This window comes from Pelodiscus sinensis, chromosome 4 (genome assembly GCF_049634645.1).
Source record: "Pelodiscus sinensis isolate JC-2024 chromosome 4, ASM4963464v1, whole genome shotgun sequence".
Classification (NCBI taxonomy): Eukaryota; Metazoa; Chordata; order Testudines; family Trionychidae; genus Pelodiscus; species Pelodiscus sinensis.
Window position 1 is genome coordinate 9387577 of NC_134714.1, and position 25679 is coordinate 9413255.

Consider the following 25679-nt stretch of genomic DNA (forward strand, 5'->3'; position numbering starts at 1 on the left):
CTGCAACATGGGTCAGGCCTGCCCCTGCACTCACAAGTGGCAGTAGGAAACAGAGTAACCCAGACACAGCTTGCCCCCCTCATAAAGTGAAGTGCGTGCTGATTGCACACAACATTCACTAGAAGAGCCCTGTGCTCCCTCTGTATCCAATTGGCACACCCCCACAAAGTCTAGGTACACAAGCCTAGATATTAGAGGTGGGGAAGGGTAGATGTCTGTGATTATATATTAGAGGTGGGGAAGGGTAGATTTCTGTATACAGGCCCATATTGGGAGCCAAACACTGTACCGGACTACTTTCGCCTCTGACTAGAACGTTAGTTAAACCCAACCCAAACTAACCACTCTTCCTAGTCTTGACAAAACCTAGGACTGTAGTTACTCCAAGAATCATAAAGCAACAAATATTTCTCCAGGTTATAGCCTAAAGCTAGCTCAAGCAGTGCAGCAGCTGTAGGAATGATATAAATAGGCGCTAATGAACAGCACAAACAAACTGGAAAATAATTTTTAAGATACTTGTCAGTTCCCATAAGCCTGTGGTTAGGGCACTCACTTGGGATATGAGTGACACAGGTTTGCATCCTTGTTCCTTGATTTGGGGTGGAGACTTGAACTCACATGTTCTAGATTAGTATCCTAGCCAGCTGCCTGTGGGGCGGGTTGCTCTCAGTCTTTCCTGCTGAAGCTGTCCCACTTTGTATACATAATAAATAAATAATTCAGTATGTAAGGGAGTAAGAAGCGGAGTCTTCTCTTATCTAATCACCATGCTGCAGAGCTAACCTCTTGCTTTCTCTCTCTGTCTTGCCTAATGAATATTTAATTATTTATACAAAGTGCCAGGCAGTGAGAGGGAAGGTAAGTCCTGTGTCACTCAATGCCTAATATTGAGGTGGGGGTGATTAGTACCCACTCTCCCTCCCTGGCATTGAGGGAGGGTGAGTGGGAGAAGCTGGTGTTAGTTTTCTGGTGCCTGGCTGAGTGTGCAGTATGCTGGTGCCCCTATTGTGCATGTATGTGTGTGTAGAGGTTGGTGTTCACTGAATCCCCAGGTTCCTGGCACTGGGGATAGTCAGTACCTGGCATTGGGGGGTTCTCCTGGTACCTGGCACAGGGGCCTAATAGTTCTCAGTGGCTGGCACTGGTTGGGGGGAGCTAGCCGTTCCCGTTGCTTGGCAGTGGTGGGGGGTCTTGCAGTTCTCAGGACCTGTCACTAATGGAGGGTGGAGAGTTCGTGGTTTCCGGTGCCTGGTACGGGTAAGGGGGGTAGTGGTTCTGGTACCTAGCTATAGTGGAGGTTGAGAGGCTGGTGTTCCCGTGCCTGGTACTGGTGGGATATAGGGGGACTAGTGGTTCCTGGTGCCTGGCATGGGGGGGGTTCCAGTGTATTGGGGGGTGAGAGCTAGCATTCCCAGTACCTGGCACTGGAGAGGGGGGGCTGGTGTCTCCTGAGGATGCCCGGTGCCAGGGAGGGAGGTTTCTCCAGCTCCTGGCGTCCCCGAGGCTCGCGGCTGGCAACTAGGCGCTGGGGGGGGGGGGGGTTGTAGGGGCCGGCCGTGCCCGGCGCCAGGCGCGGGGGGGGGGGCGGCGGCAGTTCCCGGCCCCTGGCGCTGGGGGGGGGGGGGCGGCGGCAGTTCCCGGCCCCTGGCGCTGGGGGGGGGGGGGGGGGGGGGGCGGCGGCAGTTCCCGGCCCCTGGCGCTGGGGGGGGGGGGGGGGCGGCGGCAGTTCCCGGCCCCTGGCGCTGGGGGGGGGGGGGGGGGGCCGGCGGCAGTTCCCGGCCCCTGGCGCTGGGGGGGGGCAGTTCCCGGGCGCTGGGGGGGGCGGCGGCAGTGCTCTGGCGCTGGGGGGGGCAGTTCCCGGGCGCTGGGGGGGGGGGGGCCGGCGGCAGTTCCCGGGCGCTGGGGGGGGGGGGGGGGCGGCGGCAGTTCCCGGGCGCTGGGGGGGGGGCGCTGCCTGGGCCCCGCTCTGCAGCGCGGCTCCGCCCCGGGCCGGGATTGGCGAGGCCGCGGCGGCTCCACCCCGCCCAAGTTGGCTCCGCCGCGGGGATCCGGCTCCGCCGAGCGAGCGAGCGACCGGGGTCTCCCGCGCCTCCCGCCCGCCGCCGCCTCCGGGCCCCAGGCGGGCCCGCGCCCTGTCCCCGGTAGGGCCGCGGCGCGGGGGGGGGGGCCGCCGGGCCGGCCTGGGAGCGGGGCGGCCGGGCAGGTGGGGGCGGCCGGGGGGATCCCGGCGTGGGGCCCACCTGGGCGGGCGGGGGCCGCGAGCAGGCCCCGGGCCGGGGCTGGGTCTGCGAGGGCGGTCGGGCCGGAGCCCAGCGGCAGGCGGGGGCGAGCGGGCCTGGCTTGCCCGGCGCGGGCCCCACAGGGTGGGGTCCCTCCTGGCTCGCTCCCCGCTCTCCGCCCCTCGGGCCCCTGGGCGGCCGTGGGGCTGGGGCCGCTCTCCCCTTCTCCCCTGCAGCTCGGGGCGCCCTGGGGTGGGGGTGTCTCGCTCCCCGCCTGGGGACATGGCTGGGGCGCCCCTTTACACGTCCCCTTCTTTGCACGTCGGGGGTCCTTCCCAGGCACCCAGCCCCCGCTCTGCCCCTGCATGGAGGCTCCATCCCCCTGCAGAAAAGCATCGATGGGGCTAAGACACCCACACCCCTTGTAGGCCCTCGGTCGGGCTTCCTGCTGTAGCCTCTTCCTCCTACGTGCTGCAGTCATACCTGTCCTCCCCGCCGCTCGCTTCAGCTGCAGTGAAGTCATGGAGTAGTCACGGCGGATAATGCCATCAGGCTGTGGCCGGGACATCACTGCTCTCTGCGGTCGACTAAGGTGGGTCTGTGTGCCCTGTCTTATAGAAAATGATCCCCTTTTAACACACTGCCTGAGCACATGAACAGGACGGAGTCTTTTTTTAAGGGAATACTGCCAACTGGAAACCGAACCAACTTTTAAAAGCGAGTTCAAGTTTTATACCTGTCCTGAGTCTCTTGGCAATTTTTGTGGTTCTACAATGTCATTTTTCTGAGCTTTTTTTTCTCCCCCTGTTGCTTTGGGAACTCCCCCACCCCCCTTTCCCCCGTCTGCCCTAGGGAAGGTACTATGAAGCTAAATCCAAACTGTAATCCACAAAATGGAACACTATTCACTATTGTAAATAGCCTGGGTGTTGCTTGTACTATCATTTCAAGTGCAACCTTGAAGGGACAATATCATCCAGACTATGATGCACTGGAAATGTATTTTAACCTTTTTTTTTTTGAGTTCTTATATAATGCTCATCTGCACTTGAAATGATGAGTTGTAGCTTTTTGCTTAACAAAATAAACCCTAGCTTCTCATTTACATTAGGCTCTAGAGTTAGTTTGACACAAAGTGGCTTACATGGATGTGACTCTGTCTACACTAAAATGTCGCTCCTGCCCATGTAACTCACTGGTTACATTGCTTTGATTGTTGCTAGCTTTCAGAAGCTGTGCCACAGTACCCTATACTGACAGTTAAAGTGCCAATGCTTCTGGTGAGGACATGCACTTTCAAGACCAGGAGGCTGTGTCTACGCTGGCCTCTTGAATTTCCGGAAAAGCACTGACGATCTACTGTAAGAAATCAGCCACTTTTCCGGAAATACTATGCTGCTCCCGTTCGGGCAAAAGTCCTTTTTACGGAAAACTGTTTCGGAAAAGGGCCAGTGTAGACAGCACAGTAGTGTTTTCTGCAAAAAAGCCCCGATCGCAAAAATGACGATCGTGTTTTTTTTGCGGAAAAGTGCGTCTAGATTGGCCACGGACGCTTTTCCGGAAAAGCATCCTGCCAATGTAGCCGCATTTTTTCCGGAAATACTTATAACGGAAAACTGTTCCGTTTTAAGCATTTCAGGAAAAGGGTGCCAGTGTATATGTAGCTGGAATGTATTGTGGATATGCAAAATGATCTATAGGTCGATGTAATTTAGGTTGACATACCCTAATGCAAGGGTGGGGAACCTCAGGCCTGGGGGCCAGATGTGGCCCTCGAGGCTCAGGGACCCTTCGGCATTGGGGAGCCTGTCTGGTGCACCAACCACTATGTTACCCTCCCTGGGTACTGGAGCACACAAAATCTACTAGGTTCCGGTGTGGAAGGGGAGTGTCTTTCTCCATCTCAGTCTAGAGCCACAGTGAGGGTATTTTTCCAGCTTCTCACTTGTGTGAGGCCCGGTCTGATTTTTCTGAGAGTCAGCAGCGCCTGACCCAGAAAAGGTTTCCTCACCCCTACCCCAATGGTCTGTTTAAATATAGGTGTCAGATGCCTATATCAGGCATTACTCCCATTTTACAGACTATCTCGTAGAGTGTGGCAAGGCTCAATGAACATTTACAGAGCTCTTTTTGATCCTTGGATGAAAGGTTCTATATAATCCCTTATTGTTATATTTGGATCCTCTTGTGATATCCTTACAGGAAAACAGCAAACATTAATGTGGCCATAGATGCCTAAGAAGTCCAAAGTCAAACCTCATAAATGTCTGTGAGAATGCTGATGTTACTGCTTAACACTCACAGAAATACTACAAACATTTTTGTGTGCTACTCTTTCTTTGCAAAGCGTGTATTTGGAGTCTAGACAGTGCGTTTGGATCAGTGAAATGAAATTGATTAAATTTGAGTATTGTCACATTTGTGACCGTACGCATGCAAGGTGTAACTGTTCACTTCACGAACATGCAATAGATATGTATTTGGCCGTTGGAATCTTAACTAAAATCTTTTAGTGTTTTGCTTCCTTTTCAATAAATGGCTAATCCCTTGCTTCAGGGACTGGGAGTGTTTTGAATGCAGAGGGGGAAGGGAGTGCCTTGTGTTGCTTTCCAACTGCTACATGCCTTCTCTATGCCTGAATGAAAGAGCCTCATTGACTAGTTTGGGAGGTAATGTGTCCCACTCTCCTCTTGAAAGGTAAATTTGTCACAAAACAGGGCCTTTTGAGGGAAGGAGGAAGACTATGAAGGTAATGCCTCATCACAGTGGTTCTCAAACTTTTTATGTGCAGCCCCAGCGGTCCACTGATTGTGGTGTACTTATGCAGAGCCCCAGTGGTCCACTGATTGTGTTGTTCCTATCTCCAGTTTGTCAACCTTGTGGAGCCTCTGGAGATGTCTCGCAGAGCCCTGGGGCTCCGCTGAGCACAGTTTGAGAAACACTGCCTTATCAAAATCGGGTAAATAACAAAGGCAATGTCTTTTAAAGCAATACTTTTGAAATGTTTGTGATTCAGGGAGCATATTGACATAAGCAGCTATTGTGCACCATAGTATTCCATTGGGTAGAATGAAAACGGCTTAATTAACTGTTCGTGATAAAAGCTTATGTTATGATATTCGCCTCCAGTTCAAGTGTTTGGAGGTGCATCTGGAGCAGGAAGAACAGAGTTCTATCTTGGCTGCAGTTGTGAGTTCTGTGTGGCTGTGAATTGTAGCAACAGCCGTGAAGTTTCCAGTGGCCACAGAGCTGTTACAAAGTACTGCCCTTAGTTTCTTACACTAAAATGTCAGCCACAAGGAAATGCAAATGTAACTTGCAAACGAACACAATTCTTGTAATAGTGAACAGGTAGCACAGGATTTGTTGTTCTTCTGGCACCTCCTTTTTTCCCTCCCAAATCATTTTGTGAATGGAAAATGTATTCAAACTGCAGAATAATTGGCTGATTCCAATAAAAAACCTTTTTTTTAAGTGTCTTTCCTGATTTGTCATAGCCAAATTTTTGCAAGAGATCTTGTAGTTATCGTGGATAGTTCTCTGAAAACTTCCACACAGTGTGCAGTGGTGGTCAAAAAGGCAAATAGGATATTAGGAATTATTAAGAAAGGTCTTATTTTCTATTCCTATCTTACTGCCCCTGTATAAAACTATGGTACTCGCACATCTTGAATACTGTGTACAGATGTGGTCTCCTCACCTCAAAAAAGATATTTTGGCCTTAGAAAGGGTTCAGAAAAGGGTAGCTAAAATGATGAGGGGTTTGGAATGGGTCCCATGTGAAGAGAGGTTAAAGCGACTGGGACTTTCCAGTTTAGAAAAGAGGAGGCTGGGGCGGGGGGGGGGGATATGATAGAGGTCTATAAAATCATGAGTGGTGTGGAGAGGGTGAATAAAGAAAAGTTATTTATTAGTTCCCATAATAGAAGAACTAGAGGACACCAAATGAAGTTAATGGGTAGCAGGTTTAAAACTAATAAAAGAAAATTCTTCTTCACACATCGTGTAGTCAACCTGTGGAACTCCTTGCCAGAGGAGGCTGTGAAGACTAGGACTATTAACAGAGTTTAAAGAGAAGCTAGATAATTTCATGGAGGTTAGGTCCATAAAAGGCTATTAGCCAGGGGATAGAAATGGTGTCCCTGGCCTCTGTTTGTCAGAGGCTGGAGAAGGATTGCAGGAAACAAATCACTTGATCATTGTCTTTGGTCCACCCCCTCTGGGGCACCTGGCGCTGGCCACTGTCAGCAGAAAGGGTGCTGGGCTAGATGGACCTTTGGTCTGACCCAGTACAGCCATTCTTATGTTCTAAAGGTTGCTATTAAAAAGAGAGCAACAATAAGACACACTTACTTTTGAGTTTGTTACCAAAGCCTATGATTCAAGGATAAAGCAGCATTGAAAACTCGTATCTCCAGTTAATAATTAAATTTGTATCTTTTCCCAAAACATCTTCTATATGATACACAAAGCAGTTTTGTTCATGTCTAAGTTAATTTATTGTTTTTCTGGTCATTCAATTTACATTTCAAGTCTTTACAAACTGATTTTTGGCTTACAAAACATGAAAATTGATATCTGACTTGCAAGGCAGGCACCTTGCACTAACATGTGTTGTGCAGAAAACTATGGATTTATTTTTCCTGTATACACCAGTGAACTTGAAACTTGTTTAAAACGCCATTTTGAGCCTTTTTGCTCAGCTTCAGCATTCAGAGGTCAGTGTTGTTGAGACTGTTATTTTTGTGAATATTGCTCTTGTTAAAACATGAGTAGGAGCATTGTCACAAGTAGCAGAATCTCGCTGAGGTTTTGGAATTACCTTGTGTTTCTTCTCTTCCTCCCTATGTCAGTTTCCCTCAGCAGACTCTTACCTCTTTCTGTTGTGATAGTGAAAAAATCTGCTCTACCATTTGCTATTCCTACTGTTCATGTGCTTACAAAATTAATCGTTATACACTTACTTTTCTCTAAGTTCAACCATCTCTTTCACTGGGCATTCTAATAACTTTTAAATACTGCTTAAAGATTGAAAACTTAGTAGCCTTACATGCTCTTCAAGAGTAAGGACTAGCCTACAATAGGTGTTGCGGTTGAACTTAGCCTCATTAGATTGATTTTTTTTTTTTTTCCTAAACCAGTATTTTTCAAAGTGTTCTGTGGCCTGCTTTGGAAAAGCCGCTAGTGGGCCCACCCTACTTTGTTTACCTAAGGGGTCTGTAGCCCCTGGCAGTTCCCATTAGCTCCTGTTCACTGTTTCCAGCCAAAGTGAGCCGCGGAAAGCAACGTGGCCCGGGCCGCTGCTTCCCACGACTCCCTTGGACTGGAAACAGCAAACTAGAGCCAATGTGAGCCATGAGGCTGCATGGCTATGGATCCTTTAAGTAAACAAAGTTGTGGGTCCTGCTAGCGGGTCTGTGGAACACTTTGAGAACCACTGTTCTAAACAATGAGTCCACAGCACCAAGCCCATTCAGATGACTTTAAGGGCTATCAAGATCTATATTTGTACTCTTGCTTTTTGCGAGGAGTAATGGTAAATTTGACCTTTCATGATCGACTTTAGGGTAGTACAGACACAGCACTATGAAAGCTGAAATTCTTGGACTCTGGGAGGTGTCCCACTGTGCCCTATGGTGACAGCTACGTCTGGCACTTTAAACTCTGCTGCTCTCCAGGTACCCAGGAACAGCCCCCCAAAAATTCAAATTGCATTTCCTGTTTGGCCAACATGGCAGCAGATCTCAGCAACACACCTGACCATGAATATTCATGGTTGCAAACAAGCTCCAGCATGGAGCATGCAGAGATCTTAAACCTGATTGCTGTGTGGGGATGGGAATCTGTTCAGGCAGAACTATGAAGCTGCAAATGTGGATAAGTGTAAAGTAATGCACATCGGGAAAAATAACCCCAACTATACGTACAGTATGATGGGGGTTAATTTGGCTATGACAAATCAGGAAAGAAATCTTGAAGTTATCGTGGACAGTTCTCTGAAAACTTCCACTCAGAGTGCAACGGCGGTCAAAAAGGCAAATAGGATGCTAGGAATTATTAGGAAAGGGATAGAAAATAAGACCCAGAATATCTTACTGCCCCTGTATAAAACTATGGTACGCCCACATCTTGAATACTGTGTACAGATGTGGTCTCCTCACCTCAAAAAATATATTTTGGCCTTGGAAAGGGTTCAGAAAAGGGCAACTAAAATGATTAGGGGTTTGGAATGGGTCCCATATGAAGAGAGGTTAAAGCGACTGGGACTATTCAGTTTAGAAAAGAGGAGACTGAGGGGGGATATGATAGAGGTCTATAAAATCATGAGTGGTGTGGAGAGGGTGAATAAAGAAAAGTTATTTATTAGTTCCCTAAATAGAAGAACTAGAGGACACCAAATGAAATTAATGGGTAGCAGGTTTAAAACTAATAAGAGAAAGTTCTTCTTCACACAGCGTGTAGTCAACCTGTGGAACTCCTTGCCAGAGGAGGCTGTGAAGGCTAGGACTATAATAGAGTTTAAAGAGAAGCTAGATAAATTCATGGAGGTTAGGTCCATAAAAGGCTATTAGCCACGGGATAAAATGGTGTCCTTGGCCTCTGTTTGTCAGGCTGGAGAAGGATGGCAGTAGACAAATCGCTTGATCGTTGTCTTCGGTCCACCCTCTCTGGGGCACCTGGCACTGGCCATTGTTGGCAGACAGGATACTGGGCTAGAAGGACCTTTGGTCTGACCCAGTACGGCTGTTCTTATGTTCAAAAGAAATGCTGACATCTATGCCAAGATTGCATAGGGCATGATGGAAAAGAATATGCCAGCCGTGCCGCATGAAACTAAAGGAGCTCTGGCAGACTTACCAGAAGATCAAGGAGGCATCTGGGCCATCGCCGCAAACATGCTGTTCTATGAACATATGCGTGGGTTTTAGAGGGGACCCAACCAGTGTCCCAACCCAGTCTGTGGATTCTTCCCAAGAGACTCTTCAGGCAATAGCTGGGAGGACATTGTGGAGGAGGAGGAGGAGAATGGTCAGCAAGAAAGTGGAGCATCCGATCTCACCGATAGCCAGGACCTTTTTATAACTTTGGAGACAATCCCCTCCTCCCAGGATGTATTATTGCTGGACCCTGATGTCAGGGAGGGCCCTTCTGATGAGTTCATATTTTTAAACGTGCAACAAGCGGATTAAGGCAGTTGGGTGTGATCTGTGGCAGTCACTCTGCCTGTACAATGGGGGCTCTCCAGAACAGTTTTACTGTGTTTGGAGTAGGGATGGAATAGTGTAGTCGATTTAACCAGTAAGCAAAAGCTTATCGGTTAATGCTATAGACAACAGGCATTTTCCCCCTATGCTGCTTTTGCCAGTACATTTTTTTAGCAGCCTGGCTCATGCTGGGCCTGGGACCTACCCCTGCTGCGGTTCTGTATTTTAAAGTGTATTAGGAGCCAGGTGGGCAGGTAGCCCATATCAGTCCCAGCTCGCGCTGAGTCTGGGAGCTCAGACCCCCCTGGACAGGGACTGCTGCCACCCCACACTACTGCCTCTGTATCAGAGACAGCAGCAGAGAATGACAGGGGCTCTTTGGGAGTGGGGCCAGAACACACAGCTTCCGGCCCTGCCCTTGGGGACTATAGAATAGTTGAGTAAGGTTAATCAATTAACCAATATTTAATATGCCATATATGTGACTGAAACCACCGGCAGTACGCCTCCCATTTGCTCCCCCCCAACAAAGCACGTGTTGACCCCTGCCCTGCCGCCACGCCCAGACCCTCTTCCTGCCCTTAGACTCCTGAAGGAAGGCAGATGCTTGCCTAGCTGTGGGATCTGCTTTTTGCAGCTGTGTTGTTGCACATGCTTTTAATGTGGAAGCAAAAGAGTAGCCCCAACCTGTCCCTTGCTATGCATGTCACCAAACCGAGTCCAGCGGCTCCCTTAAGATCTCTGGTATTCCTGATAGTGGGTGCTTAAAAGCATACCTGTGGCCTTATACGTGCCTGTTGTCTTGGAAAGATGCTCTTTTATGTTACATTATGGAACACAGAACCGATCTTTTTATCTCCTGTAAAATCTCTCCTTACTTTTTTTCATTACAGTGGGTGCAACAGCGTGTCTGTTGCCCCTTCGCCAGCTCCTCCAGCTGTTCGGATAGCATAGATCCAAAGGGGAAAACATAATCAGGATGACATGTTCAGTGAGCAAATGCAATCCACCTGCATGGACAGGGTTCAGTTAAATGAGTGGAGGAGAATGTTGCTGCAGGAGCTGTGAGCGGAGCATGAGAAGAAGAAAGTGTGCAGTGAATGCAAAGTGAAAACTCAGAACATCTTGAGGATCCTGAGGAAGCTGATGACATGACTGGCAGACTCAGTCAGATGCTCTGAGACCCCCTCCAGCCCATAGAATCCTAGGGCTCGAAGAGACCTCAGAGGGTCATCAATTCCAGCCCACTGCCCAAAGCAGGACCAATCCCAACTAAATCAACCTGGCCAGGGCTTTGTCAAGCCAGGACTTAAAAACCTCTAGGGATGGAGATTCCACCACTTCCCTAGATAACCCATTCCAGTGCTTCACCATCCTCCTAGTGAAATAGCTTTTCCTATTATCCAACCTAGACCTTCCCCACTGTAACTTGAGACCATTGCTCCTTGTTCTGCCATCCGTCACTACTGAGAACAGTCTCTTTCCATCCTCTTTGGGACCTCCCTTCAGGAAGTTGAAAGCTGCTATCAAATCCCCCCCCCCCCCCCACTCTTCTCGTCTGCAGATTAAGCAAACCCAAATCCCTCAGTCTCTCCTCATAGGTTGTGCGCTCCGGCCCCTAATCATTTGGGTTGCCCTCTGCTGGGTCCTCTCCAATGTGTCCACATCCTTTCGGGGGGGAGGGAGGGGGAGAAGAACTAGATGCAGTACTCCGGATGTGGCTTCACCAATGTTGAATAAAGGGGAATAATCACTTCCCTAGAAATGCTGGCAATGCTCCTCCTAATGCAACCTAATAAGCCATTAGCTTTCTTGGCTACAAGGGCACGCTGTTGACTCATATCCAGCTTCTCATCCAATGTAATCCCCAGGTCCTTTTCTGCAGAACTGCTATTTTGCCATTCAGTCCCCAGCCTGTAACAGTGCTTGGGGTTCTTCTCCTCCCAGGCACCCTGGAAGGCAGGGGTGGGAGTCAAGGGCAATCTTTCACCCAACTCGCACCTGTGTGATAGCTGAACAGAGAGATTGCAACACGCCGCTTTCCCTTTTTCTCCCCACTGAACTCCTTTTCCGTCCCTGCTTCCTTGTGTTCCCTCAATAAAAACTCATGATTTCACAATAATATCTATTGCTTGTGTTGCATGGGAGGCAGTTACAGGGAAGCACACTTAATGTAGAGGGCACCTCATGAAGAGCAACATGTATGACTGTCCTATCACGGTCTGGCCACTCATATCTGTTTTTCAAAGCCCCTCTGATGTGCTCTCCTTTATTGCCTTGGTGTCTGGCTGCACATAGTTAGGGGCTAGGTGTTCTGCCATAACCCCCTCTCCCCCCAGCCTGGAATAAATTTTTCCCCCTTTCCCAGATATTATGGCGCACAGAGCAGGCTGCCATAACAAGGGTAATGTTGTTTTCGCAGAGGTCTAATCTAGTCAGTAAACCGTGAAACCTTCCCTTTAAGTGTCCAAAAGCACATTCTACCACAATTCTGTACTTGCTCAGCCTGTAGTTGAACTGCTGCTTACTGCAGACCAGGCTGTCTGTGTAGGGCTTCATGAGCTGTGGGATCAAGGGATAGGCTGGATCTCCAAGGATCACTTTTGGCATTTCAGTGCCTCCGATGTTAATTTTCCAGCCTGGGAAGAAAGTTCCCTCTGGCAGGTTTCTGAAGAGGCAATAGTTGCTAAGGATGTGCATGTCAGGCACCGTTCCTAACTGTGCCACATTGATATCGGTGAAATGACCGTTGTGATCCACCAGCACCTGCAACACCATTGAGACGTGTCCCTTGTGGTTTATGTGCTCTCTGGCAAGGTGGTTGGGTGCCAAGATAGGATATGCATTCTGTCTATTGCCCTGCCGCAGTTAGGGAACCCCATTGCGGCAAAGCCCTCCCCTGTGTTCATGTTTTCCAGAGTCACTATCCTTTGTAGCAGAAGGGTATTGAGTAGCGATATTAGTGTAGCCCAGTGTTTCTCAAACAGCCCTTTCCAGGGGCTCTGCAAGGTTGACAAACTGGAAACATCAATAGGTGCAACACGTACAGTCAGTGGACCGCTGGGGCTCTGCATAAATTTTTACGCATATAAAGGGCTCTGGAGCCCAAAAAGTTTGAGACCCGCTGGTGTAGCCAAATTACTGTTTAACCAGTGATGCTTATCGGTTAATGGTATCGGTTACACTCAGCAGGGAGGCGGCTTTGCCAGGGCAGCAAACCCTCCTTCCTGGGAACTGAGTGGGCAAGAGCTGCCGGCCCGGCGAGGAGACTTTCCCTGCAGCAGTGAAGCCACCTCTCCTAGAGCTGGGCTGGCGACCCTGCTCCTGGTGCGGCTTTGCTATGGGCTCTGCAGTATAAAACTTTAGCTTTATCCTGCAGAGCTCATAGCATGTAAACATGTAATTGCTGAGATTTTCAGTGGTTACACGGTTACCTATTTAACCGAATTTTAACCTCCCTAGTATTGATTGCCTTGGCTCTTTGGATCACAGCCTCCCCCACTGTAGATTTACGTAATCTCAGTTGATTCCCAACTGACCGGTAGCTGCCTGGCACTGCAAGCTTCCACAGGGCTATTGCCACTCACTTCTCAACAGTCAGAGCTGGTCTCAATGTGTATTGCTGTGCGTCAGGGTGGGGGGAAAGCAATTCACAAGCTTCCATGAAAGTGGACTTGCACATGAAAGTTTTGCAGCCACAGCTGCATAACTGTGCGGTCCCACCGGTCTGTGCTTGTCTCGCGGCATCAGAGCCAGTGTTCTGATGTGCCAAGAAGATGGACTCCCGCCAGCATCTGCCAATTGCTCTACTCACGTGCTTCACAAAAGTCTCTGTTCATGGCCGCCTCGCATTTTTTCTCGCTCCAGTGAGCCCTGGCTAGACTCTGGACATACCGCAGCTTAAACTGTGAGATGTTTGCTATGATTGCCAAGCACTTTGCTGCTGAACAGGGTCCATGCTTGCCCTGCTATGGCATATGCACAGATAACCAGGGAGTGAAAAGATTTTGCTGTTGCTTTCAAGCAAGGTGGGGGGGAGGGGAAAGAGAAGGAGACGAGTGCATTATGGGATGCTGATGAATGTACCCCAAACCACTTGCTATGTTGCTTTTGTCCCATCAGGCACTGGGAGCTTAACCCAGAATGCAGAGAGGTGGCAGGAGTTTGGGATAGCTACCCACAGTGCATCACTGTCAAAAGTAGATGGTAGCCACCCTGCTAGGGATGCACTGCGTCGAACTCTTGCGCGCAGTAGGGATATGCACCTTTGACTTTGCAAAATCAGGTGCTAAAAAAATCAACCTTAATAAATTCAACATCTTGTAGTGTAGACAAGCTTTTACACTAAGTCACATTATGGCTATGTCTAGACTGCAGGCTTCTTTCGAAAGAGGCTCTTTCGAAAGATCGCGTCTAGACTGCAGGCGGATCTTTCGAAAGAGCAATCCGCTTTTTCGAAAGAGAGCACCCAGCGAGTCTGGATGCTCTCTTTCGAGGAAGCCCTATTTACATTGAAGAACGCCTTCTTTCAAAAGAGGAACTTTCGAAAGAAGGCGTTCTTCCTCGTGAAACGAGGTTTACCGCCATCGAAAGAAAAGCCGCGTTCTTTCGAAATAATTTCGAAAGAACGCGGCTTGAGTCTGGACGCAGGGGAAGTTTTTTCGGGAAAAGGCTACTTTTCCCGAAAAAACCCCTGAGTCTGGACACAGCCTATGTTACACAGAAATATTTGAGCTAATTAGAAACAGATAACTTGGGGGAAACTAAAATATTGAATGTAATGAGAATACGCCTATAAAGTTCCCAGATGATACCAAGCTGGGAGAGGTTGCAACTGCTTTGGAGGATAGGGTCATAATTCAAAATTATCTGGACAAAGTGGAGAAACGGGGAAAGTTCAATAAGGACAAATGCAAAGTGGAGGAACAATCAGTTTCACACACACAAAATGAGAAGTGACGGTCTAGGAAGGAGTACTGCAGAATGGGATCTTGGGGTCATAGTGGACAAGTAACACTGTTGCAAAAAAAGCAAACATGATTCTGGGACTCATTAACAGGAATGTTGCGAGCAAGACTTGTGAAGTTATTCTTCCACTCTACTCCGTGCTGATTAGATCTCAATTGGAGTATTGTGTCCAGTTCTGGGCACCACATTCAGGAAAGGTGGAGAAATTGAAGAAGGTTCAGAGAAGAGCAACAAAAATATTAAAGGTCTAGAGAACATGAGCTATGAGGGAAGACTGAAAGAACTGGGTTTAATTTAGGGATGAAAAATCCTGTTTAGTTGGTTAACTGGTTACATCTATTGTTTAACCCATTAACCAATTAAAGGGGTTGGAGCAAGCCAACACCTATGCGTGTTGCGATGAGGGGCTGCTCCAGACACCTATTGGTTAACTGGTTAAGGGTGATGCTTACCAGTTAACTGGTTAACCTTTCACATCCCTAGTTTGAAAAAGAGAAGACTGAAAGGGGATATGATATCAGCTTTCATGTACCTAAAAGAGTTACAAAGAGTAGGGAGAAAAATTAATCTCATATGATAGGAAAAGAAGCAATGGGCTTAAATTGTAGCGATGGATGTTTAGATTGGGAAATTTTTCCTAATATCCAACTGTCAGGGTGTTTGAGCACTGGAATAAATTGCCTAGGGAGGTTGTGGACTCTCTATCATTGGAGATATTGAAGGGTAGGTTAGATAGACTTCTATCAGTGATGATGGTGCTTTGTCCTGCCATGAGGGCAGGGAACTGGACTTGATGACTTCTTGAGGTCCCTTCCAGTTTTAGCATTCTATGCTTTTATTTCAGGAGGATTTTAAATAAAATTCAGGAAATGCAGGATCTGTAATTAATTGTAAAAGAATGGATTTAGATTATCTTGAAATTGAATTTCTGCTAGGGAAAATTTTACTCTTCTAATTTATCTCTCCATACTCCTGTTTGTAGGGCTTGGAAGCTAATGAATGCATGCTTTTCTGCAAGCCTGGAGAACATTAGTGATTAAAAATTCAGCAGGTGCTGCGGTTCACTTAGTGACTTATTCTTTCATCATTTAGGTCATGCCACACACTTACATTTCTAAGGGTCTGTCTAGCTTTTTCATTCTTAAAATTCAAATTCTCTTGTGCAAACTACCATAGTATTGCTATAACTGATTTGTTAAGCACTGGGTTATGTAGAGTGAATTATTCAGTATTATTCTCAAGTATCCCCTAAGCTTTGGGAATCTCCTTTGTATTTCTCAAGTACTGTTCCCTTTTCTTCCTTTACACCCCTGTTCCCTCCAGCAGGCAGTAGGGATGTTCAGATACGTTTACAAAAATAAACGTGTAACTGCTGAATTTTTTAGCGGCTTCATACCAGCTCCTGCCTGCCCCCCACGTTGCTGTCTCTGTATCAGAGGCGGCAGTGCGGGAGTGGGGGGAGGAGAGGCAGCAGCACGGGGAGGCCAACCCGTGTACACTGGTTCTTGCCTCCCCCCACACCCGATACAGAGGCAGCAAGGGTGGGTGCATGTAACTGTGAGGGTTAACCTATGAGCCCAGGCTTATTGGTTAAGTGTGTCCACGGATACACATTAACCTCCCTAGAAGGCAGATCCTCATTCCTCTTACTTTGGAAATCCAGTGCTTTCTGTTGGTTGAACTGAGATAAATGCGCCCCACTGTCCAATAATTAAGTATGAGACATACATAGTCTCGAGGGTCCTTACTTGAACTCAGTTTCATTGTGTCAGAAGCAGTATTTTTATATGCAAATGCTCTTAGCTGTTTCAGGCAGGATTTTTAAGTCTGAAAATAAAGCCACCCCGGAAAATTCTATTGGTATTATTTTATCCAGTATGCAGCTTACCTGGGCTGTAAATACTCATGATTCTACTTTTGCTCAGAATGTATTTTTTAAATTTATAATTTGTCCTGGGGTCTTTTACTGTAAAACTAAAATACTAGAACATGGAATCCTCTTCTGGACTACATGAAGTCACTTAACCCATCTTGAACTGTGTAAACTGTGTTGCAGTTTGTTTCCACTTCCTTTAACACCTTGACTTCTTTTTCTTGTTTCGTGTATTGGTAAAAGGTGAAAAAACATATTTTGTAGTTGATGCTTCATTTTCTCTCGTGGGGGGAGGGTTGGATTCTGAAACTTTAGCTTACAGACTTCATTTTGCTGCATCTGTTGTGATTCCTGTAACTGGAAAAAAGAAAACCAAATCAAAATAAGTCCACCTTAAGCTAAGCTGTCTGTTGAGGAGGGTCTGCCGTCATTGCATAAATAACACTCAAGATGTTTTAGCATTGTTAGCAATAGCAATACAAGAATTACTAACTGGGTTTCATACAAGATGGGCGTAGTACAAAAGTGCATCCGGGTGACATTACATACTTGGATCCCTTCCTGCACAGAATGTGCACTTTTACTAATTAACATGACATTTCACAATCTCTTATTTGTTATATCATGTTGGTAAGAAGAATACTGTTTGATATACATAGATAACAGATAGCAGAGTTGTTTGTTTGAGTCAGTGTGGACTAACAGACGTTTCAGCTAGCTATCTTCTTTAAAAAGTGGGTGAGGTATTGTCTTTTATTGGGCCAATTTCTGTTGGTGAGAGGGACAAACATAGTTTACATAGAATTGTTCTTCAGGTGACCTTAAGCTCTGTGTGAGCTTGAAAGCTTGTCTCAGAGAAACTGAATTCAGGATGAAGCATGTAGAACAAGTATCTTGATCGAGGCCATGAAGAAAGTGACAGTCATCATCCAAAGAAGTGCCACGGAAGGGCTGTTAAAGGACTTTTTGCTTCAGAGAAGGCTGCATAACGTGAAGACATAAAGCAACAGTAACCAATCAATAATGAGACTTAATACCCCCAATTAAAGACTGTAGTAAGAAGACCAAAAAAGTGCCACCCAGGGCCAAATAACAGAGTAAAAGAGGCAGCAAAAAGGCTTCCTTTAAAAATTGAAAGTTTTAAATCCTACTGAGAAAAATAGAGAGGAGCATTAACTCTGGCAAATCGAGTGCAAAAGTATAATTAGGCAGGCCAGAAAGAATTTGAAAAGCAACTAGCCAAAGACTCGAAAAATAACAATTTTTTGAGGTAATCAGAAAGTGGAAACCTGCTAAACAACCAGTGGAGACACTAGGGCTGTGTCTACACTGCACCCCTTTTCCGGAAAAGGGATGCAGATTAGACCAGTTGGAATTGCAAATCTGCGGGGGATTTAAATATCCCCCGCGGCATTTGCATTTACATGGCTGCCGCTTTTTTCTGGCTTGGGGATAAGCTGGAGAAAAGCGCCAGTCTAGACGCAATTCTCCGGAAAATAAGCCCTTTTCCGGAGGATTCCTTATTCCTACTTGAATTTATTCTTTCAAGTAGGAATAAGAAATCCTCGGGAAAAGGGCTTATTTTCCGGAGAATCGCGTCTAGACTGGCGCTTTTCTCCAGCTTATCCCCAAGCCGGAAAAAAGCGGCAGCCATGTAAATGCAAATGCCGCGGGGGATATTTAAATCCCCCGCGGATTTGCAATTCCGACTGGTCTAATCTGGATCCCTTTTCCGGAAAAGGGGTGCAGTGTAGACACAGCCTAGATGATTGAGGAGATTAAGGGAATGCTCAAGGACAATAAGTACATTGCAGAGAAATTAAATGAATTATTTGCAACAGTGTTCACTGCAGAGGCTGAGAAGGGAGATGTCCACAGGAGTCTTTCTCTTTGTGATGAATCTGAGGCACTGTCCCAGATTAATGTGGTTTAAGAAGAGGTTTTAGAATAAATTGATGAATTAAACAGTAATAAGTCACCAAGAGCATTTGGTATTCACCCAAGAGTTGTGAAAGAATTCCAATAGAAAATAGGAGTTCTACAATCTGTGTGGTATGCAATTTATCATTTAAATCAGTTTCTGTACCAAACACCTAATGTGACCCCAATTTTAAAAAAAGCTCCAGTGGTGATCCTGGCAATGACAGGCCAGTAAGCCTTATTTCAATATGAGCAAATTGGTTAAAACTGTAGTAAAGGACAGAAATATCAGACACAGAGACGAAGAACACTGTCGGGGAAGAGTCAACATGGCTTTTGTAAAGGGAAATTGCATATCCTGATCATTCCCTCTGAAGTATCTGGCACTGGCCACTGTCGGAAGACAGGATGCTGCGCTAGATGGACCATAAGTATGACCCAGTATAGCTGTTCTTACGTTCTTAGACTCTGATGATTCTTAAAAACAAAATGTGCACTGAATCTAGAATACACAACTGAGACCTCTCTGTAAACCAGAAGGGTAACAGAGACTTTTAGCTTCAGGATTCTAGCTGCTTGGATTTCTCTTCAGAGCTATTGTTTGTATATTACATCCTAATCAGGAGTGAGAGGGGATGAGTTTCTAGTCAAGACAACTATTTTACTTTGAAGAAGCCTGTTTTGGATGAAGTTAACTTTGTATTTAATAAAAAACAGGACTAATACTCATTGCCGACAGCACTTGTTCCAGTAAACCTGTCCATATATTTAGTCATTGAGAGTAAGCTGATGTCTCAGATACACCTGAACATCTTCCTTTTCTACCTTTCTAAACATCTCTTTAGTGCAGTGGTTCCCAAACTTTTCGGCATCATGCCCCCTTTTTGATTTTTGAGAAACCCTCACACCCCCCCTCCCAAAAAAATAGCAGCAAAACTTGGGGTGGGATTGATGGGGGTTGTGTGTGGCTGGGTCGCCTCGTGCTCTCCCTGGAATTTCTTCACAGCCCCCTGGGGGGCACGCCACCCAGTTTGGGAACCCATGCTTTACAGTGTAGGGTGTAAAGTGTGTCTACACAGTAAAGTTATTTCGGAATAACGGCTGTTATAAATAATTTTGAAATAATGGGAGGCTTATTCCAACTTCTGTGAACCTCATTCTACGAAGAATACCACTATTCCAAAATAGTTATTTCAGAATAGGGTCTGTGTAGATGCTCCACTGCTGCTATTTCGAAATAGACCTTCACCAGGGCCATTCTAAGTTATTCCTGGGGCTCTAAATCGAGATAGCACATCTACATTAGGGAAGCCTGCTTTGGACTAATTTTGAGACTTTCCTGCAGTGTAAACGTGCTATTTTGAAATAAGCTATTTCAGAATAACTATTCTGGAATCTTCAGGGGGTAGTGGAGTTAGTCTATACAGGATAAACTTAAAAAACAACAAATGGTCTGGCAGCACTTTATAGACTAACAAAATATGTAGATGGTATCATGAGCTTTGCTTATTCCAAAATAACTGTACAGTGTAGATGCAGCCTTACAGACTACTTTTGGTTCATCCATAGTAGCATGTTCAAGCTATTGTATACCATACTCTGCAAAACCAACATTCAAGGTAATTGTTTAATGTTGCAAAAATAATTTAATGTACAGCTGACTCTGTCTGCAGGATGTATGAGGGACAAACTAACTTCATCACTTTGTTGGGATCCGATTATTATGTATGAAATTAGCAAATTTGCATGTTTTTGGCAAACCTAAACAACAACCATGTAATTGAGGATTGTGTTACCTTCAAACATTCCTAGCAGCTCTGAACTATGTTTGGCTTGTCTTAAGATTTGTGCTTAGGGGTTACTAGCTTTTCATTAAGGAAATGTTTGAAGATGCCTTTTTTTCTCTTAGTAACTATTACTGTACACTGAAGACCAATATAAATACAAAGTCTATCTTCTCTCTCTAGAAATAAGTATCCAATAGCTAAAACACCAACATGAATAAATCCAAACATAATATGCAATTTAAAATTTATGTTGTAAAGTTAGATCTTTTTAAAGGTAAACTGCAAAATGTTTTAAAAAATAGAATTGTGCTGTTTTTGTCTTTGAAGTACTGTGTGAAGAAGGCCTGACATATTTTCAGAAAAACCAGTTTTACTTTTGTGCTCATCTTTTGTTTTTTTAACCTTGGGATATGGAGTGCAACAAGTCAGGTCTTCCTGGGTTTTGCTGAACGACCTTTGGCATCTCTGATTGTGTGTATTGTGAGCTTTTGTGGTACATGAAGGGTTTGATGTACTGAACCTCAGATATCCTTTCTCCAAAACATTCAAGTAGGGCTTGCCTACACAGCGATACTCAAGAAAGTTAAGGTGAATTGACTTGTAAATTCTGTACATTGACTTCACACCGTTAGCTGATATGCCTTAACTTTCCTGAAGATATGTCTACACTAGAATCATTACAGCTGTAGCCTGATGATTACTACTGTCATGAAGATTCTTCCCATTGTGGTAAATCTGCCTGTCTAGAGATGGCAGGTAGGTAGACGGAGGAATTCTTCTATTGGACCTATGGTATGTGCACCAGGGCTCAGGTTGGTTTAACTAAATATCTCAGAGGAATGATTTTTTTTCACACCCGAAGCAATGTAGTAAGTTGATCTAACTTTATAGTATCTTCAGTAGACATAACAATGACAACTAAGGCCAACATTTACTCACCTTCAGGGTTTTTTGTTTTTCAAGAAGCCTACTGAAAATTCCTTTCCATTCAGTTTCTTAGCCTTTGCTTTTGAGATGTGCTCATCTCACTTGTTCTCTGGTGCTTATGGATTGTTCCAGGCAGGACAGAGCCATAATGCAGGAAAAAATGTAGAAAAAAGCTTGGTTTTTAGTGAGAGAAGGAATGAAAATTAGCTGCTTTATTGACCATGCTTTTATATTAACTAGTCTTCTCTTTGATGCCAGGGTCTCAAAATAATTAAAATATAACATGTATTTTTTTCTGTATTATGTTTTTAGCCCGACTCTTTTCTTAGTAACTTAGGAGCAAGCTTATTTCTTCCTTACTCTTAATCATCAGGTCAATAATTTTGTTCAGAGAACTTCTGCTTTACAGAATTTCAGTTTGTGTTTTGTTTTCCTCTGATTTTTTTTAAATCTTAACCACTTACAGTTTCTATCATGGGATGAAGTTAGTTGTGCTCTTCAGCTGTTTTATTTCACTGTTAGCTTGGCAGAATGCCAAATGTGAAACTTTGTTCAGAGTGATTTCTCTGTGTTTAGATATTATTCCTATGTCTGCATTTTAACAAATTACAAAAGATACACCTTTAAATTGAGATTCTGCGTTTCCCTTAGGGATGTAGAGTCCTGTTTAATTGGCTAACCCCGTGTTTCTCAAACTGCGGGTCCTGACCCCCAGGGGGCCACGAGCAACTTAGACGGGGGTTGCAGCAACTTAGAGGGGGGGTCACGGTATCACAAAGTTTGAGAACCCCTGGGCTAACCAGTTAAACATATTGTTCAACCCATTAAGGGGGGGGTGAGCAGGGGAGCTGCTGCAGCCCACACCGGTTAACCTCAACCTGTAAGCCTGGCCCCTTAAGGGTGAGGCTAACCAGTTAAACTTCACATCCCTGGTTTCCCTGCTGCTTATCTGTTTTAGGGACAAATTAGCATCTGGGAGTCTTGTTTGATTTGTTGCCTCTTCCAGAATTTAGGTAGCACTTGCGATCAGGAGTCTGCCATTCTATCTGCATCTGGCTAGGCATGATGAGTGATTTTGTTGGATCTAGACATCACCCCTGTAACCCGTGTCTCTTTGTGCCTCTGGAACTGGAGGATATAGCCTTCCAATTCAGCAGGTGCATGCAGCAGCATCCTTCTGCAAAGAAGGCTCTGACTACCCACAGCAGTACCTTTGTACCCCAACACTGCAACCCTAATCCTGGCTTGGTGTGGATGGGAGATGTGGGTCGGGGGAGAGAGCTCCTCAGTCTGGGCATTGCGACTTGGTGCATGGGGTCGCCAGTGCCGTGTAGGTTTGGAAGTTCTGAAGTTAAATTAATAGATTGAACTAAAACAAAGTTAAACCAAATAACCTTGTATCTAGTACACAGGGTAGGCAACAGCCAAGCTAGGTAGGTTAAACTTTATAGTTACACTCCTGAGAAACTGGAGATGACAATTAGAGCATTCTGTGTCTGTCTCTGGAGCTGTTGTGGACTTTGCCTTTATCCCAACATCCCACTGGCTGAGGATAGAACTGTCAGTGAGCTAGCCCAGTCACTTCCTTCAAGAATCTGCCATTTCTACTCTCGCCTCCTTGCAAGTTTAGCTGTGAACACTTTTACCTGGAGACAGCTAATCTTGAAGAGATGCTACAATAGACTTTGAAGCTGGCACACCCTTTCCGGTTCTGTCCCCATTGTATTGAGTGATGAGGAGGACTCTGCTTTCCTGAGCAAAAGCAAAATGCAGGACTATGTAGCACTTTAAAGACTAACAAGATGGTTTATTAGGTGATGAGCTTTCATGGGCCAGACCCAGTCCCTCAGATCAAATAGTGGACGAAAGTTGGCACAACCATATATACCAAAGGATACAATTAAAAAAAAGTGAACACATATGAAAAGGACAAATCACATTTCAGAACAGAAGGGGATGCGCGCGGGGGGGGGGGAGGAAGGTAAGTGTCTGTGAGTTAATGCAAGCAGCGCAAGCGGCCGTTTGGGGTCTGCATTCCCCATGCAGCAGGGTGGAAGCACTTTTTGCGCAAAAGCATCCGTGCCAATCTAGACGCTCTTTTGCGGAAATACTTTTAATGGAAAAACTTTTCCGTTAAAAGTATTTCCAAAAAATCACGCAAGTCTAGACGCAGCCTTACTGTGTAGCCAGGTACAGACATAACATAAAAATCATAACTCAGTTGTCTTATGCTGCACTAATTTGCTGCTGTGTTGCTACAACTGTGTTTGTGCACTGTACACTAAACTCTTTGTAGGGTGCATATAGACAATGGTAACAAGAGATTGATTATTCCAGACTTTGGATGGTGCATGGATACAGTTTAACAACACAGGCACAAGCTAGTTCAGTGCAAGAAGACTTAATTATGACTATTGCAGCAGTTAGAAACAAAGGCTAGCAGGGCAGGGGACATCTTTTTGTTCTGGGTTTGTATGGTGCCTAGCACAGTTAGTGCCTAGCCCATGACTGAACAGAAGTGGTCAAGTTTATAGAGAGACAAACAGGGTTGGTGTAGGGCTTTCTCCAAGGAAGGTCTTCAGTATTGGAAGTAGCTTCCTTACCAAGTCTGAGGTAGCCTGAGTTTGACTTTTAGAGGGGCAGTGTCAGGTTCATTTTTCAGGTATTTGCATTAGGGAATGAGGTGAAGTGGGTGGATGAGTGATTTTTATTTTTTAAGGGAGGAATGTTTTTCCTTTTATACTTCTGAAATTAGATAGATGTACAAACATCTGAAGGTACGTGGGTACATTTTTCTGAACCTCAAATTTAAGTAAATCTATTTTCCTTTGAAGTCTTAGACACTTGAGGATTACGGGTGACAATCTCCAGTTTTCTGGGATTGTATTTAGAAAGACCTTGTTGTTCTGCAAAAAATGCTCATGAGTTTTGCTTGGGTGTCCCCTTGTCTGTTTTAGGGAAAGCTATGTAACTTGCCTTGCACAACCGTGGCAAATGACAACACAAATATGGTATTTGGTGCATATCCCTGGGGGCTCTTAGGCATAGTATTGCTTTCAGGAGTTGAAAATGAACCAAACCAAATGAACTAGAGGTTAGAGTGATTCAGGGTGTGGTATGATCTCAAACTCTGACCACTTCTACCAAAGTGCGATTGTGCAATTTTTCCTAACGTGATTCTCTTTCCTTGCATGCTCTGATCACTAGTGTAAGAGTTAACAATGTTCATTTAAACACAGCACTCCTTTAAAATGAGAGCAGTTCACCTTTCTCAGTGGTTGGTTGGGTTCAGGTGTCACTTTACATCAGGTGCTCTGTTGGAGGAGCTGCAGGGAAAAGGGGACATGCTTATACTTGCACGTGATGGAATTAGATTATTTGGTTAGGAAATTATTAGAGAGAGTCACATTAATGACAAAATTAAATCTTCCTCGATATCCCCTGACTTGCTTGCTTACTTGCTCCAGGAAAGGGTCTACAGTTTTTTATTGTTAGCAACAAGTTTTTGTATTTCATGTTGTAAGAAAAATACAATATTTCTATGCAACTGAGATTTAATAAAATATAATATAATGTTCTTGTAATGGAAAAGCCTTTACAACAAATATGTACACAAGAGAGGCACCAAAATGAGGCTGGCATTAGGGAATTGGATCACCCTTTTTAGTGACCTCAGAAGAGGAGTGCTTCCCAGCCAGCAAGCCAGAATCTTTAGTCAGGTTCTTTGAATATTATCATGAGCCTGAACACTTAAGAAGTAATGTATGATATAATATTAATATTTTATTACAACTTTGCCTTCGTAAAAATAAAAATGTTGCTGATTACATCAATAAAGCTCCTAAGATTTAAAAAACGCTCCGTATACCAATTCTGCAAATACCATCTCTGCTTATACCAGAATGAACCAGTTTTTGTTACAGATGATTCTTGTCTTCCAAGATAGATTCGAGTTTGGGAATAGGAGCATATTAGATTAGAAAACCAAACTTTAAATAGTAAGATGATAAATCTGAGTGGGTTTTTAGTACGCTTCTTATTTATATTCCCTTTTGGAATTGCTCTCGAGGGAGGGATCTGATTTCTGGCTTATGCCAGACCTGGGGTCCTTATGCCCAGCACTCAATCATCCATGTAATCCAGTTGGGCCATTTTACGGCATTTACAGTGTTTCTTTTTGGAATCAAGTGCATTGAAGTTCTTTGTGCATATGGGCCAAAACTCAGGTGCACAAACCTCTGGCCAACACATGGAATTGAACCTCACAGCTGTATGGACAAATCTATACATCTGAAGCTAAAGGATGAGGCTCAGTAGTGAGAGGCTAGGACACTTGCCCCCTGTGTCGACTGGGCATGGATGACACGTAACATGCAATTAGCAGAAACAAAATACAGGACTATGTAGAACTTTAAAGACTAACAAGATGGTTTATTAGGTGATGAGCCAGACTCACTTCCTCAGATCAAATAGTGGAAGAAAATAGTCTCAGCCATATATACCAAAGGATACAATTAAAAAAAATGAACACATATGAAAAGGACAAATCAATTAGCAGTGATTTATACCAGGAACTGCCCACTGGAGTTAATGGGAACAGTGATTGCTCTTCATTTTTGGAAATTAGGTGTTTTGTTAAATTAGGCACTTAACAAGGCCAACATTTTCAGACTTGTGCGCTGCTTTTAAGAACAGGAAGTGATCTGATCAGATAAACCAGCAGTCTTCCTCTCTGTCTTGGCAGTTAGACCAAAGCAGGTGTTCTGAAAATCAGTTT

The 25679-nt window shown here is 45.2% G+C and overlaps 1 protein-coding gene across 25 annotated transcripts in view; it reads left to right on the forward strand.

The window, feature by feature from the left end:
* Positions 1–798: 798 nt before the first annotated feature.
* The window catches only part of FBXO34 (F-box protein 34), an 81053-nt gene continuing 56172 nt past the window's right edge, over positions 799–25679 (forward strand). For 6 of the 25 annotated variants that reach the window (XM_006120104.3, XM_006120106.3, XM_006120107.3 and 3 more), the window contains exon 1: positions 2180–2814. The gene's annotated coding sequence lies outside the window, so the exon portion shown is untranslated. The other 19 variants (XM_075926254.1, XM_075926258.1, XM_075926262.1 and 16 more) reach the window with 14 other exon arrangements.